Below are 15,922 nucleotides of genomic sequence, written 5' to 3' on the forward strand. Positions count from 1 at the left end.
TCTCAAATAAAGTTAACCCCTTCACTACCAGTGTATTTTTACAGTAACAGTGCATATATATAGCACTGATTACTGTAGAAATGTCACTGGTAACCCCAAAAGTGTCAAAAATGTCAGTCAAGGGTCCGATCTGTCCGCCGCAATGTCGCAGTACCGCAAAAAAATCGCAGATCGCCGCCATTACGCGTTAAAAAAAAACAACAAAAATGACAAAAATCTTTCCCTTTGTTAGTAAACGCAATAACTTTTGCGCAAACCAATCCAAATACGCTTTTTGCGATTTTTTTTTTACCAAACATAGGTAGCATAAAACAAATTGGCCGAAAATATTAAAAAATTTTGATTTTTACATTTTTTTTTGGGGGAATTTCATATAAAAAAAAGGGAAAAATATTGCTATTTTTGCAAAATTTACGCTCTTTTTTTGTTTATAGCGCGTGATCAAAAAATCGCACAGGTGATCAAATACCGCCAAAAGAAAGCTCTGTTTGTGGGAAAAAAAGGACGCCAAATTCGTTTCGGTACAGCGTCGCACGACCGCGCAATTGTCCGTTAAAGTCACGCAGTGCCGAATCGCAAAATACCCTCTGGTCGTTTAGCAGCCAAATCCTCCGGGGCTTAAGTGGTTAAAAGTCCATTTACAGCCTATGGCTTTCCTTCCGGGTGGTAGTTCTGTAAGTGTCCATGTTTTAGTGTCATGCATGGATTTTATCTCTTCATCAGCAGCCTTTATCCATTTACTTGCTTCTTGTTCTGAAAGCTGAGATATTTCTTCCCAGGTTGCAGGTTCGTTGATATTGGCAGTACTTGCTTTGTATGAGAGACGTACAGGTGGTTTACCTTTGTTTTCTCTTGTTGAACATCTCGGTTTTGTGTCTGAGCCTTCTTGTGTCTGCTCTTCAGTACTCTTAAGCCCCGTACACACGTACCGATTGTCGGCCGAAAAGATTCGGCCGACGACCGATCGGCCGATTTTCGGCTTGTTAGTATGATGCTTCCGACAGCCGACAGCGCACTTTCGGCCGAACAGAATCTGTCGTGCAAGCATTAAAATTTTTGTATGCCGACACCAGAACGGCCGATTGTTCGCCAGTCAGTACAGAATTCGGCCGACAGACAGCAGATTTGCAAGACTGGGCATGCTTAGAAAAGAAAAAACACAGGGAAAGTTAACCATCACATGACATCACTTCTGCAGTCGGTGGACAAAATTCGTGTGCAGTCTTTTGCACTTTTCAGCGGACACGACAGCCCGGGGACAAAAGACGGCCGATCGTTCGGCCGCCGATCGGTACGTGTGTACGGGGCTTTAGAGTCTGCACTCACTTCAACTGTTTGTTCAGAAGTTACAGAGATAGGCTGGTCAATGTCAGTTTTCCCTTCTATTCTTGCTTCTACTGTCTACATATATGTCTGAATATATACCCCTAGACATATATAGGTGTGATACTAGGGGTATATATTCAGACATATATGCCTATATATACCCCCTATACACATGTTCAGATGTTTTGCCTGCCTCAAAAGAACCCCAAAAAATGCCAAAAAAACGCTAGTGTCAAAAAAAAAATGCCCAGGTGTGTTTTTGCTGGCATTTTTTGGGGGGTTTTGGAGGCAGGCAAAACATCAGAACTTGTGCACAGTACCACTATACACAAGTTCAGATGTTTTGCCTGCCTCAAAAGAACCCCAAAAAATGCCAAAAAAAACGCTAGCGTCAAAAAAAAAATGCCCAGGTGTGTTTTTGCTGGCATTTTTTGGGGGGTTTTGGAGGCAGGCAAAACATCAGAACTTGTGCACAGTACCACTATACACAAGTTCAGATGTTTTTCCTGACTGCAAAGAACTCAAAAAAATGCCTGCTATTAAACCGGCAAGGTGTTACAGCAGAGAAGCCATATTCCTGTGCTTAAAGTTTTCTAATACAAACGATCTTTTTTTTTATGGTTCTGGACATGCTACAGAGCTGAAACTTCACAGGTACACCTTTTAGACCCCCCAGACACAAAATCACACAAAAAAAAGTTCTTAAAAATTGTCATTTTTGATAAAAAAGCCAATTATTGAAAAATTTAAAAAAAAAAAAAAAAAAAAAAGAGATTTTTTGATTTTTACTTTGGATTTAGTATCTGGGGGGTCTAAAAAGTGTACATGTGAAGTTTCAGCTCTGTAGCATGTCCAGAACCCCCCAAAAATTAGCATTTTCTTATAATTTTTATTAGAACAGGAATACGGCTTCTCTACGGCGCTTTTTCTTGCATTTATCGGGCATTTTTGGAGGCAGGCATGACTTTTTTTGGATTTAGTGTCTGGGGGGTCTAAAAAGTGTACCTGTGAAGTTTCAGCTCTGTAGCATGTCCAGAACCAGAAAAAAAGATAATTTTTCAGTAGAGCAGGGATGGTGGGACCCCTCTTTTACACTTATATGATCTTTTTTTGGGGTTCTGGACATGCTACAGAGCTGAAACTTCACAGGTACACCTTTTAGACCCCCCAGACACAAAATCACACAAAAAAAGTTCTTAAAAATTGTCATTTTTGATAAAAAAGCCAATTATTGAAAAATTAAAAAAAAAAAAAAAAAAAAAAAAAAAGAGATTTTTTGATTTTTACTTTGGATTTAGTATCTGGGGGGTCTAAAAGGTGTGCATGTGAAGTTTCAGGTCTGTAGCATGTCCAGAACCAGAAAAAAAAAGATCGTTTGTATTAGAAAACTTTAAGCACAGGAATATGGCTTCTCTGCTGTAACACCTTGCCGGTTTAATAGCAGGCATTTTTTTGGGTTCTTTGCAGTCAGGAAAAACATCTGAACTTGTGTATAGTGGTACTGTGCACAAGTTCTGATGTTTTGCCTGCCTCCAAAATCCCCAAAAAAATGCCAGCAAAAACACACCTGGGCATTTTTTTTTTTTGACGCTAGCGTTTTTTTTGGCATTTTTTGGGGTTCTTTTGAGGCAGGCAAAACATCTGAACATGTGTATAGGGTGTATATATAGGCATATATGTCTGAATATATACCCCTAGACATATATAGGTGTGATAGTAGCAGAAATATATTACTGTAAATGATTTCATTAGCGCAAGCATTTATTTCTGCTACTATCACACCTATATATGTCTAGGGGTATATATTCAGACATATATGTCTATATATCCCCCCTATACACATGTTCAGATGTTTTGCCTGCCTCAAAAGAACCCCAAAAAATGCCAAAAAAAAACGCTAGCGTCAAAAAAAAAAATGCCCAGGTGTGTTTTTGCTGGCATTTTTTGGGGAATTTTGGAGGCAGGCAAAACATCAGAACTTGTGCACAGTACTACTATACACAAGTTCAGATGTTTTTCCTGACTGCAAAGAACCCAAAAAAATGCCTGCTATTAAACCGGCAAGGTGTTACAGCAGAGAAGCCATATTCCTGTGCTTAAAGTTTTCTAATACAAACGATCTTTTTTTTTCTGGTTCTGGACATGCTACAGACCTGAAACTTCACATGCACACCTTTTAGACCCCCCAGATACTAAATCCAAAGTAAAAATCAAAAAATCTCTTTTTTTTTTTTTTTTTTTTTTAATTTTTCAATAATTGGCTTTTTTATCAAAAATGACAATTTTTAAGAACTTTTTTTGTGTGATTTTGTGTCTGGGGGGTCTAAAAGGTGTACCTGTGAAGTTTCAGCTCTGTAGCATGTCCAGAACCAGAAAAAAAGATCATATAGGTGTTAAAGTTAAAGGAGGCTCCCGACCCACATCCCTGTTCTACTGAAAAAATATCTTTTTTTTTTTTCATGGTTCTGGACATGCTACAGAGCTGAAACTTCACATGCACACCTTTTAGACCCCCCAGATACTAAATCCAAAGTAAAAATCAAAAAAATCTCTTTTTTTTTTTTTTTTAATTTTTCAATAATTGGCTTTTTTATCAAAAATGACAATTTTTAAGAACTTTTTTTGTGTGATTTTGTGTCTGGGGGGTCTAAAAGGTGTACCTGTGAAGTTTCAGCTCTGTAGCATGTCCAGAACCAGAAAAAAAGATCATATAGGTGTTAAAGTTAAAGGAGGCTCCCGAACCACATCCCTGTTCTACTGAAAAATTATCTTTTTTTTTTCATGGTTCTGGACATGCTACAGAGCTGAAACTTCACATGCACACCTTTTAGACCCCCCAGATACTAAATCCAAAGAAATCTTTTTTTTTTTTTTTTTAATTTTTCAATAATTGGCTTTTTTATCAAAAATGACAATTTTTAAGAACTTTTTTTTGTGTGATTAATAGTTAATGGGGCATGACCCAGAACCCTAGGCACTTTTTAGGGGCATTTATTGGGTTTTAGGGCTTAAAAATGGTGTTTTTTGATTACAGAAGTTCGGGTCCCATTGATTTCAATGGGGTTCTGAAATCCGGGCCGAACTTTCGTGAAGTTCGGGTGTTCTGGTCGAACCGAACTTTTCAAAAGTTCGATCATCCCTAGTGCTTGTGTCTGATTAGTGATGGGCCAGAAGCTAACGGGATACCGTTAATAAGACTAATAGAGACAGGCTTAGGTTTTGAAATAATAGGTACTTTATTTAAAGTAGCAAAGGAGGGGTATGTCTCTATGTCAAGAAAAATATAAAGGTGATAGAAAGGAGTGACATTACGGAAGGGATGAGTATGGAGTTAGAATCTGTGTGGGTTGAACTCCATAGGGAAGGAGAAAAGGGGAAAGTAATTGTGGGGGTTTGCTATAGGCCACCTAACCAAGGGGAGGAGGTAGAGCTGGAATTCTTAGCACTAATGAGTAAAGTGGCAAAATTGGGATCAGTCATCATATTAGGGGACTTCAATTATCCCGACATTGACTGGGATGAGGGGACTACACACTCACAGAAGGCCCGCCTATTCACAGAAACCTTACTGGATAATTACATGTCACAGTTGGTGGATTCTCCGACTAGAGAAAATGCAGTCCTGGATCTATTGATCACTAATGACCCAGACCTAATCTCGGAGGTAGTAGTCCAGGACAACCTGGGCTCTAGCGATCACAGGATGATCACATTTAGTGTAAATAACAATATAACAAGGCAAGTGGGGAACATAAGAACCCTAAACTTCAGAAGGGCAAACTTTCCAAAATTATACTCCTTGATGGAAAGGGTAAACTGGGACCAAACCCTGGGATCACTGATCACAGAGGAAAAATGGGAATGCTTTAGGAACATATTAGGCAAAGGCATCTTGCAGTGCATTCCTATGGGAAATAAATTTAGAAGAGACAAAGCCAAACCTGGCTGGCTAAACCGTAGCGTTAAAAAACTTATTAGGGGAAAAAAATTGGCCTTCAGGAAATATAAATCAGAGGGCACAGTATCAGCTTTCGAGCAATACAAGAAGGCAAATAAGAAAAGTAAACACGAAATCAAGATGGCTAAAATCAACTTTGAGAGACAAATAGCGGAGGATAGTAAAAAAAACCCAAAGAAATTCTTTAAATATATCAACAGCAAAAAAACCAGGGCAGAGCATATTGCACACATAATTAGCGATGATGGGGGGATGGTTACAGAGGACACGGAAAAAGCAACCGTGCTGAATGCTTTTTTCTCGTCAGTCTTTACACAGGAAACTGAGGGGTACACTGACCATGACTGTATGGTTAGTAGTAATACACAGGACTTGCCACTATGGCTAACAGAGGGTGAAATCAGGGAAAGGCTGGATAAACTTAACACAAACAAATCACCAGGCCCGGATGGCGTACATCCGAGAGTACTCAAGGAACTCAGTAAGGTTATATCCAGACCACTGCTCCTGATCTTTGCTGACAGTATTAGGACAGGAGATGTACCAGGGGATTGGAAGAAAGCTAACGTGATTCCGATATTCAAAAAGGGCCAGAGGCATATCCCGGGAAATTATAGGCCTGTCAGTTTGACATCAATAGTATGTAAACTTCTGGAGGGGATGATAAGGGACTATATCGTAGAGTTTGCTAAAGACAACAACATCATCAGCAGTAATCAGCACGGGTTTACAAATGGGCGTTCTTGTCAAACCAATCTCTTAGCATTCTACGAGGAGGTAAGCTGTGAGCTAGATAGGGGGAGACCAGTGGATGTGGTGTACTTGGATTTCGCTAAGGCGTTTGATACAGTTCCCCACAAGCGCTTAATTTATAAAATAAGGTCTGCAGGCATCGACCGCAGAGTTTGCTCTTGGATACGGAATTGGCTTAAAGGGCGTGTCCAAAGGGTGGTAATAAACAGCGCATACTCAGACTGGTCTGAGGTAGTAAGCGGGGTGCCCCAGGGCTCAGTCCTGGGACCAACCTTGTTCAATTTATTCATAAACAGCATTGAGGACGGGATCAGTAGTGCGTTATCAGTTTTTGCAGATGACACAAAATTGGCCAGGGCAATAACTGCACAGCATGAAGCAAATATCCTACAGAATGACCTAGACAAAATTACAGAGTGGGCAACGACATGGCAAATGAGGTTTAACGTGGAGAAGTGTAAGGTTTTGCACTTGGGGACTAAAAACATAAAAGCACAATACACTTTAGGAGGGGAACCCCTGGGGGAATCAAAAATGGAGAAGGATCTGGGAGTCTTGGTTGATGATAGATTAGGCAACAGCATGCAATGTCAAGCGGCAGCTGCCAAAGCCAGCAGAATATTAGCATGCACAAAGAAAGGGATGTATTCCAGAGATAAGACTATAATCCTTCCACTTTATAAAACTCTGGTCCGACCGCATCTGGAGTATTCTGTCCAGTTCTGGTCGCCAGTCCTCAGGAGGGATGTGTTGGAGCTGGAGAGAGTCCAGAGAAGGGCAACTAAACTAATTAGGGGATTGGAGGACCTTGACTATGAAGAGCGTCTACAATCGCTCGATTTATTCTCCCTGGAGAAGAGACGTCTGAGGGGGGACATGATAGCAATTTATAAATATCTTAATGGGGATCCCAGCTTAGAAAAAAAGCTGTTCATTCGAAGGGATTGCATGAGGACTCGAGGGCATACAATGCGATTAGAGGAGAAGCGTTTTAACCTCAGGCAACGTGGGGGGTTCTTTACTGTTAGGGCTACAAGATTGTGGAATTCTCTACCACAAGAGGTGGTTTCTGCGGGTAGTATGGTGGCTTTCAAAAGACTCTTAGACTTACATCTCAAGGATCAGAACATTCAGGGCTATGTGAGATGATTACAGCCACACACACCTACACAGGTTGAACTGGATGGACTATTGTCTTTATTCAACCTCACCTACTATGTAACTATGTAACTATGTATATCGATATAATTTCCGCAAGATCCTGTGTCGATCATGGCTTTAGTGGTAATCCTAGTCTGGTCCCACTGCAATGTCAGACGAACAAAAAGATAAGGGTTAGTAATTGAAGTTGTTAATCCCCCCAGGAGGACATGTGAACACTCACCCTCTTTTTTGCGGGCAAGGGGACAGACGCTTATCATATGATCCGGGGATGCGCAGTACATGCAGAGATTACTGGATCGTCTCCTGGCTCGTTCAGTAATTGATAAAGGTGGGCGTATGGTTCCTACCTCCATAGAAGTAGGGTCAACAGCGGCAATCCGAGAAGGACTGGACAATGGCATTCCCATTTTTTCAGCCTTTCTTTCTCGCAGCCGCCTGTCTATGTTGATACTGAGTTGTATCAAGGCATCCAGAGTGCCAGGTAAATCCGCTCGGGCGAGCTCGTCTTTAACGGCTTCTGATAGGCCGAGTCTGAATTGAGTTCGCAGAGATGTGTCATTCCACCCTGAATCAAGGGTCCATCTTTTGAACTCTGCTACAAAGTCTTCTACAGGTCTCCTACCTTGTTTCAAGGACCTCAATTGAATATCAGCAGTACTCTGCCTATTGGGGTCATCATATAAACTAGCGAGTTCCACTAGGAATAAAGCATAGGAGTTGAGAAGCTGATCATCTTTCTCAAAGAGAGAGTCTGCCCAGGCCCGTGGATCACCCGTCAGATATGAAATAATAGTACAGACTTTAATATGATCAGTAAGGTAAGTACGAGGTTTTAGCAAAAAAAGTAACTGACATGCGTTTTTGAATTCACGAAATTTTTTGCGATCACCTGTAAACACTAAGGGAGGATTTATTTTGGGTTCAGGGGGCTGAGCAGTGGCAAGTTGTGATAGATGGGTTACCTGCTGCTTCAGAGCCTGATTGTCTTCTTTTAATTCAGTAAGAGCATGTATTAATGCATTTACTTGTTGTTTTAATTGTGTCACTTGAGTGGGTATTTCTGCTGAATCCATTTTTATGGTTCGTTCAATCTGTAACGCTCCTGCGTTTTTGTAACAAGATGGATTTGCAGCTGCAGAAATCTCCACTCAGCAGTCATGTAGAGATGTGTTGAAATACCAATTCCAACTCCCAAGACTCATCACTGTGGCCTGCCTGATTCAGCATACAAATATACACACTCAATAAGATGTTCCTGGAGTGATAGATGTATATAGCAGTATAGTGGTGATGTGCTGAAGGGACAGGTATGAACAGTGACAGTAGATGGCAAGCACTCGAGAGAAATGTTCAGGAGAGTATAGATGGTAACAGGTAGGATGCAGATAGGTTAGCAATCATGTATGGTAGTAGGTGGTAGGATAGCAGATGACATACAGGAGAGACTAACCCAGTGCAAGGATAGATGTTAGTAGGCTCAAGAGCTAGCAATCTAAATAACAGTGCAGATGATAGGTTTAGTATTGCATAGAGAGTGACAGTCTTTAGTGAGCAATAGATATAGTGTAAGTAGGTTTTATGGAGGTTTCCCCTGCGGGGTACTTATCACTAGAGAGTAGGTTAGTAGCGGGGTCCGGTAATGAGGAGTGATCCGGTAGCGAGATACAGGGATCAGGAGCGAGGTTCCGGTCTGTTCAAGGCAAAGGAAAGCAACTGGAGGTTCCGACAGCGAGACACACTAGCAAGCACGTGGACAGCCAAGCAGGTTGAACGAACGATGTGAGTGAGACCGCCGGCGGTTGAAATAGCCGCTCTGCGGCGCTCAGCAGTGACCTCATCGCTCTTAAAGGTATATGCGTACCACCTAAAGGGAAAGGTGGGACGCATTGAAAAGAAAGTAGGAAATAAGGGTACTAGAGGTACCAGAATCTTACACAGGGGTGCCCAACCTTTTGAAAAGCAAGGGCCACTTAATCGACTTGGTAACCGATCGCAGGTCACAATGAGTGGATCAAGAGGATGACAGGTCCATGTCCACCCTGCAAAAGCAGAGCAGAGATGATCTGATCCGCCCAGGCGGAAGGGGACAGATCCCCTTCTATTTTTTTTAGGTAGGCTGGAGTAAACAAACACAAGTCAGTTTACATTTTCCGCTCCATAGAGGTGATTGAAGGGTCCGTTTGGGTCAGATCGATCACATGAAAGGGGCCTAAGGCTGCTTTCACACTGATGTGCTGCAATTTACCCACAGTGTGAGTACAGCCCTGTGCACCTGAGGTTTTATTGCGCTTTTAGAAATTGCACCACACCTGCAGGATGTAATGGAAGTCTATAGCAAAGTGAAGTTAACCTGCAGGAAATGCACAGGTGCACAGGGCTGTACTCACGGTGTGGGTAAATCGCAGCTCATCATATGCCCATATATACCCTGTGATTTTAGTAGTACACTTACCTTTAATAAAAGTCTTCCTTTCACGTATCGCTGGTTGTTGCTGTCCCAGGCAGAGTGCATTTGGTATCACCTTGTTTATGACAGGAGTCGGCACTATACAGAAAGCATCAGCTTATGCAGCTCTACTCTGCTGCCGCTTGCTTCCTCTACCAGTGGCTTCAATTACAATGCTCTGGGATGGAGGTCGGCAACCTGGGATCTGGGAACCTGTCATCCCAAAGCAGGAGGTCGAGAACCACATCAGGGGGCTCCGGGCACATATGGCCCCAGGGCCACCGGTTTGGCACCCCTGCATTAGTGTGATGGTCAGTATGAAGAAAGCTTGCTCCTTTCACTGATGGTCATTGGGAAGAACTACTCACTTAAAGATAGCTAAAAAGATCATTGGTGTTAGTGAGTATCAGAGAGGCAGAAATTGCTCATTGCTTAAAGTGGCTATTCAGTCATTTTTTTCCATCTGTTCATCTATTAAATCCTCTCCCCTTGTTGTTTTAACTTTGGATAGTAAAATCCCCCCAAAAAAAAAAAGTAAATACCTTATACAACCCACTTCTTCCTTCTTGTCTGGTCATAAGCCTAGGCTAATGACATCATGCACAGCTCTCTCTTTCACTCTTGTGAGAGTTTGCTAGCAAGAGAGGAGGGGTAAATCACAGGAGGGTCAATCAGAGCTGCAAAGCTAGAGAGGGCTGTATGAGGGAGGAGATAACAGGAGACTGCAGAGATCCATGAATATTCATCAAGAAAGGAGAATTGTGCAGGCAAGCAGTGGTGAGTGTGCCTGTCTGTATATATGTGTGTGTGTCTGTATATATATATATATATATATTGTGAGGGATTAGCTCGGTGGCGGGTGTGGATGACCCCTTTGGGGGTGCGTTATCACAGAGAGATAGCCGAGCAGTGGTTGCAAACAACACTTTGTTTTATTCATGCAATTTACTTCATACAATTGCAAGCCTCAAAACAGCCAAAATAAAATAAAACAAAATAAATCCTTGCCACGGTGGGGGGCTACCTTCACACACTGGAACCTACCTAAGAGTCTGTCCCCAACCTACTGTTGGGCAGACTTTGCTGATCCTACAGCAGACCATCAATAGTCCATGTTTTATCTCTTCACATTGAACACAGTTCATTTAACATGTTCCTTCTCCTCTTCATATGGAACATGTCCCTTTGTTTTCTTTCCACATAGAAAAACAGTCCATGTCCTCGCCTTTGGGAAGTCTTTACACTTGTTTTACCCTCCTTAGCGCACATCACTTCAGGGGGTCTTCTCCCATGCTCACCAGCTTGTCGGGAGGCACTCATCTGTCCGTCCTCCTCTCCCAGCCCACACGGCGACAGGAGGCAGCAGTCCTTCTCCCATGCCCACACGGCGTCGGGAGGCACACGTCTGACTGTCCTCTCTCTTCCCAGCTCACACAGCGACAGGAGGCAGAAAACAATAGGACTTCCTTTGGACAAATTATAGAGGCCTTAACTTCCTCATTCCGAACAGCTGAAGGCCTTTCAACTTCCTTAGACAGTTCTGGCTACCTCTGCAGCCGACACCCTATAGTAATTGGTGATTTGTCTAACCCAGGTGGAAGTGTAGCTCCTGTCTGTGACTACATTCACAGATTTACCTGACTTCCTGTCACAATATATATATATATATATATATATATATATATATATATGTGTTTGTGTGTGTCTGTGTAAATCCAGAAAGTGATCTGCTGCCTACAGTTAAAATGGCTGCAAAATGAAAATGCAATGCCGTAGCACCTTTCTCCTGCGCTCAGAGACAGGGCCCTCTGACAGACTTGTTTAGAGATGTTACTCCACGGAACTCACAATTGGCTTCCCAAATGGTCACGGCCTTGCTGCCCTTTAAGACTGGGGTTGTCCAAAGGCAGTAAAGTAAAGAAAAAAAACAGAAGGGGCGCACCGGCCTAGCACATTATTCTCAATATCAAGCTTTATTAATAAAGAAGTACAAACCCGATTCCAAAACATTTGGGACACTGTACAAATTGTGAGTTAAAAAAGGAATGGACTAATTTACAAATCTCATAAACTTATATTTTATTCACAATATAATATAGATAACATATTAAATGTTGAAAGTGATTCATTTTGAAATGTCATGCCAAATGTTGGCTCATTTTGGATTTCATGAGAGCTACACATTCCAAAAAAGTTGGGAAAGGTAGCAATAAGAGGCCTGGAAAAGTTAAATGTACATATAAGGAACAGCTGGAGGACCAATTTGCAACTTATTAGGTCAATTGGCAACATGATTGGGTATAACAGAGCCTCTCAGAGTTGCAGTGTCTCTCAGAAGTCAAGATGGGCAGAGGATCACCAATTCCCTCAATGCTGGGGCAAAAAATAGTGGCGCAATATCGGAATCGAGTTTCTCAGAGAAAAATTGCAAAGAGTTTGAAGTTATCATCATCTACAGTGCATAATATCATCCAAAGATTCAGAGAATCTGAAACAATCTCTGTGCGTAAGGGTCAAGGCCAGAAAACCATACTGGATGCCCGTGATCTTCGGGCCCTTAGAAGGCACTGCATCACATACAGGAATGCTACTGTAATGGAAATCACAACATGGGCTCAGGAATATTTCCAGAAAACATTGTCGGTGAACACAATCCACCGTGCCATTCGCCGTTTCCGGCTCAAAAAGGCCTCGAAACGCCTCAGCCATTTACATTGAGGACATTGGTCATGGATATTGTTTGTTCCAGATGTTCGGATTTGATGTGCTTTTTTATACCTATGTTTAAGAATATATACTTCTTTATTAATAAAGCCTGATATTGGGCTGGTGCGCCCTTCTGTTTTGTTTTTATTAAAATGGCTTGAGCAAAACTTAGTGGAGGGAGATTTCTGCACCATATTTGGCAACTAAAGAATTACAGTATATGTAAAATAATATGCAAAGGGGTTGGAGGGAAGCTTCACAATGGCAAATATGTTTTTATTACAAATTATGTGTGCAGACTGCAGTTCCTCTTTAAGGATCCCCTAGCAATTTGTGGAGAGACCCAGGGGCTCCATAGAATCTTAGTTGAGAAACCCTGCTCTGGATGGATGCGATGTCAGATACCAGGATCCAGGAAGTATACCAGGGAGCAGTGGCGGAACTACCAGGGTTGCAAGAGTCACACTTGTGACCGAGCCCTGTCGTTCCACCACTGTAGGGGGGGCTCCAAATGCCCAGAATGTGGCTCCAGCTGGCTGGAGTTATGTCTATTACACTTTCTCAGGCTGCGCAGAGCCAGCACTGACAGCCTACCACACCTCCTCCCCACACGGGAGAGGATAGAGAGCCATATCTGCTCCTTCTCCTCCTGACCTCTCCTCCTGTGTGTGTGTGTGTGTGTGTCCGCGGCCCCGCTTACATTTCAACCCCTGGCAGCGCTGTGCTTCACAAGGGGAATGAGTAAGTGGGAAAGCCCAGAAACCTGCAACTATCTAGTGGAGGAAATGTGCAGTCAGCCGGAGTCCCCATCTGTGGTGAGGGATGTGCCCCCTCGGTCCCTTCTCTCGCCAGCCTCTGAGCACACTAATGTAAGGGAGAGCTCTGTGGACTGTTATGTAAAGGGGACTCTGATTTAAGTGGGGGCATTGGTGAGTGGAGACCCCCATTACATCAGGATTCCCAGAGCACCCCTTACATCAGAGTTCCCCTTTACATTACAGTCCACAGAGCTCCCCCTTAGGGCCCTTTCACTCCAAGTGGATCCTCCTGAGCAAGGCAGATGACAGGTCTGTGTCTGCTCCGCTTGTGCAGAACAGACACAGAATGCTGCTTTTTACGGGACGGTAGGATGTAAATAGACCATCTGTCTATTTATTTCTGACTGTCATCTGATCCGATACACCAGTCAGATTTTTTCAGTGAGATTGGATCAGATGCAGGCGGGAATAAACGGACACATGTCTGTTTACATCTACCCCCCCCCCCCATACAGAACGATTGGTGGTCCGATCGGTCCGCCCGTGTGAAAGGGGGCTTACAGTGCAAGTGGAAATTCTGCAGACTTTGAGGTAACAGGGGCTTTGAGAACCCTGATTAAAGGGGAATGCTGGGATTGATGATGAAAGTGGGGGCTCTAGTTACCAGGGACCCCCCTTATATCAGAGTTACCCCTTATACCAGAATCTGCAGTGCTCCCCCTTACATCAGAGTTCCCACTGTTCTTCCTTAAATCAAAGTCCCCAGAGTTCTCCCCTATATCAGAGTTTGCAGAGTCCCTCTTACAGTGAGTTTAGATATAAAGGGGAACTCTGGATTCAGTTGTAAATGGGAAACATTGCATATTCAGATGTAAAGCAAAACTCTCAATTCAGATGTAAAGAAGGAAATCTGTGGACTCTGGTGTAAGTGGGGACTCTTACGATTAAGTATATACAATTATAATTGGTATTTAATCATAAAATATCAGTATAGTTTATACAACAACAAAAAAATTGCAGTGTATCGCTTTTTGGTTTGGCTTGAAAAATAGATGGCAACCCTACCCAATACAGCAGAAAGGGGTCCTGTTGCAGCACCATAATAAAGGCCACCGAAGGGAGAAAAGGACCCCGGGATCAGTGGGAAGGGCCCCGAGACTAGAGGTCAGGAGGGCCGATTATGATTTCTTGCACCGGGGCCCTGAAGGTCCTAGTTATGCCTCTGCCAGGGAGTGCACCAGAAAGAACCACCAGATGAACTAGCAGTATGTAAAAACCAAGATGGCAGGTACCGCAGGGATGATGACGTCATATGTAACAAGGGGGAGAATTCCTTTTCTAAAGAATCGGCCAGGTGGCTGACGCCATAATAGTGCTGGTGTTGCTAGATACCAGCTTGCTATATATAATAAGTACAGGCTTGTTGCAAATCAGAGACTTACTAATATAGAAGGAAGGATAAAGAGAGACTGTCCTGTAACATGCAACAACTATATTTTTTTCCAAAATACTCAGTGGTGGAACTGGCCATAATGCTATGGATCAGTGGCCCACACTGATCCAAAGCTCCCAACTGTCCCTGATTTATAGGGATTATCCCTAAATTGGAACAAAGTCCCTCTGTCCCTCTTTCCTCCTCATTTGTCCCTCATTTTGGTCTGATCCATATACAGGCGGTCCCCGGGTTACGAACACAATAGGGACTGTAGGTTTGTTCTTAAGTCGAATTTGTTTGTAAGTTGAAATGGTGCATTTTTAAGTGTAACTTCAGCCTGTGCAGGGATGTGGGATGTTTCGGGGGCTTCTGGGCGTGCAATCATGTTATCTGAGGCTCTTGTGGTCATGTAATACATACACTACTGCAGTGTGGAATGTGTCTGGCAGTGCAAGATGGCTGCTCAGAGGTATCCGGGACCAGCGTTGAGCACAAATGACCGAAATTGACATCCGTTCGTAAGTACGAGTGCGTACTCGGATGTTCGTAACTCGGGGATTTGTATATAAAATGCACTTTTTATCTTTCAAAAAGTGTTTCCCAGTGCTAAACCTTTCATCCATTTCTAAATTGCTCTATTTTAAAATTCAAAAAGCAATAGTAGTGGTAAAAAAAGGACTTGTGGGTGTAACTAATATTTTTTTTTGGTATAATTCTCTTTTAGGGGGCGTGACAAGGGGTGTGTAATATGCCTACATACTTTTGCTAATAGATGTCCCTCCTTCCCATCTCAAAAAGTTGTCAGGCATGCTGATCGATCAATGAGATCTTCACTTACCACTTATCACAAAGCGAGATTTGTAGATTTGCATTGATTATGTTGGGGTAACTGTGATGGTGTAAACCTCATATACAGCATGATTGTGTCCACATAACAATATTGGCCATTCACTGGGAACTTTCCAGCACTTAGACCTTTAAGTGTTGAGGTACTCAGTATATAAAATAAAATTGTTTAGCAAATGTATACAGTATACACGTTGCGGTTTTTATGATCTTTAAACGCTCACATAGTGCTTTTTAAAAATAGTTTATAGATGTTATTCATTTTTATTGTTTTAAAATCCTCTTTAATTCTAAGTTTATAATGATAAAACCCCCCTACCATTCATTACAAACATACTGCATATGAACCTCTGGTTATATAGGTAATTACTTAATCTTAAACAGGAAGACAAAAATATAAAGCAAATATCTGTTGATTCTGCATTCAATCTAGATGTTTTAAAGCTGAATTCCGGGATAAAGAAGTATTTTTTTTTGAAACACAAGAGCCATGTGTATTCTTCCTTGAATCTTGGTGTATTTTGTGTGTT

The sequence above is a fragment of the Pelophylax lessonae genome (genome assembly GCF_965119305.1).
Source record: "Pelophylax lessonae genome assembly, chromosome: 12".
NCBI classification, from domain to species: domain Eukaryota; kingdom Metazoa; phylum Chordata; class Amphibia; order Anura; family Ranidae; genus Pelophylax; species Pelophylax lessonae.